This window comes from Antrostomus carolinensis, unplaced genomic scaffold (genome assembly GCF_000700745.2).
Source record: "Antrostomus carolinensis isolate BGI_N321 unplaced genomic scaffold, ASM70074v2 scaffold16451, whole genome shotgun sequence".
NCBI lineage: Eukaryota > Metazoa > Chordata > Aves > Caprimulgiformes > Caprimulgidae > Antrostomus > Antrostomus carolinensis.
Genome location: NW_010292173.1, coordinates 9,018 through 9,360, shown reverse-complemented (window position 1 = coordinate 9,360; position 343 = coordinate 9,018).

Here is a 343-nt window from a genome sequence, read left to right as displayed (position 1 = left end):
TGTTGCCACCGCTCAGTGCCACCATCCACTGGCAGCACAGCGTGGGCAGTCCCAAGGGCTGCTCCTTAAAGGTCATCAGCAATTACATGGGGCACTAACTGGGAAAGAAAAAAAGAAAGGCAGCAACCCATGTCCCCCCTGGGCCAACAAGGTTCAGGTCATCCCCACAATCATCAGAGGTCAAATGCATTTGGGAAGAGCCCAGACCCACAGCGGGTAAAAAGAGTGATGAAAGGGACCTCCTGCATGGACAGACAGTGTTTTGTTTTCCTTCTGTGCCTTTTCAGGACGGACATGAGCTGCTTCCCAGCCATGAAGGTCAAACCAGCCTTCCCAGCCTTCA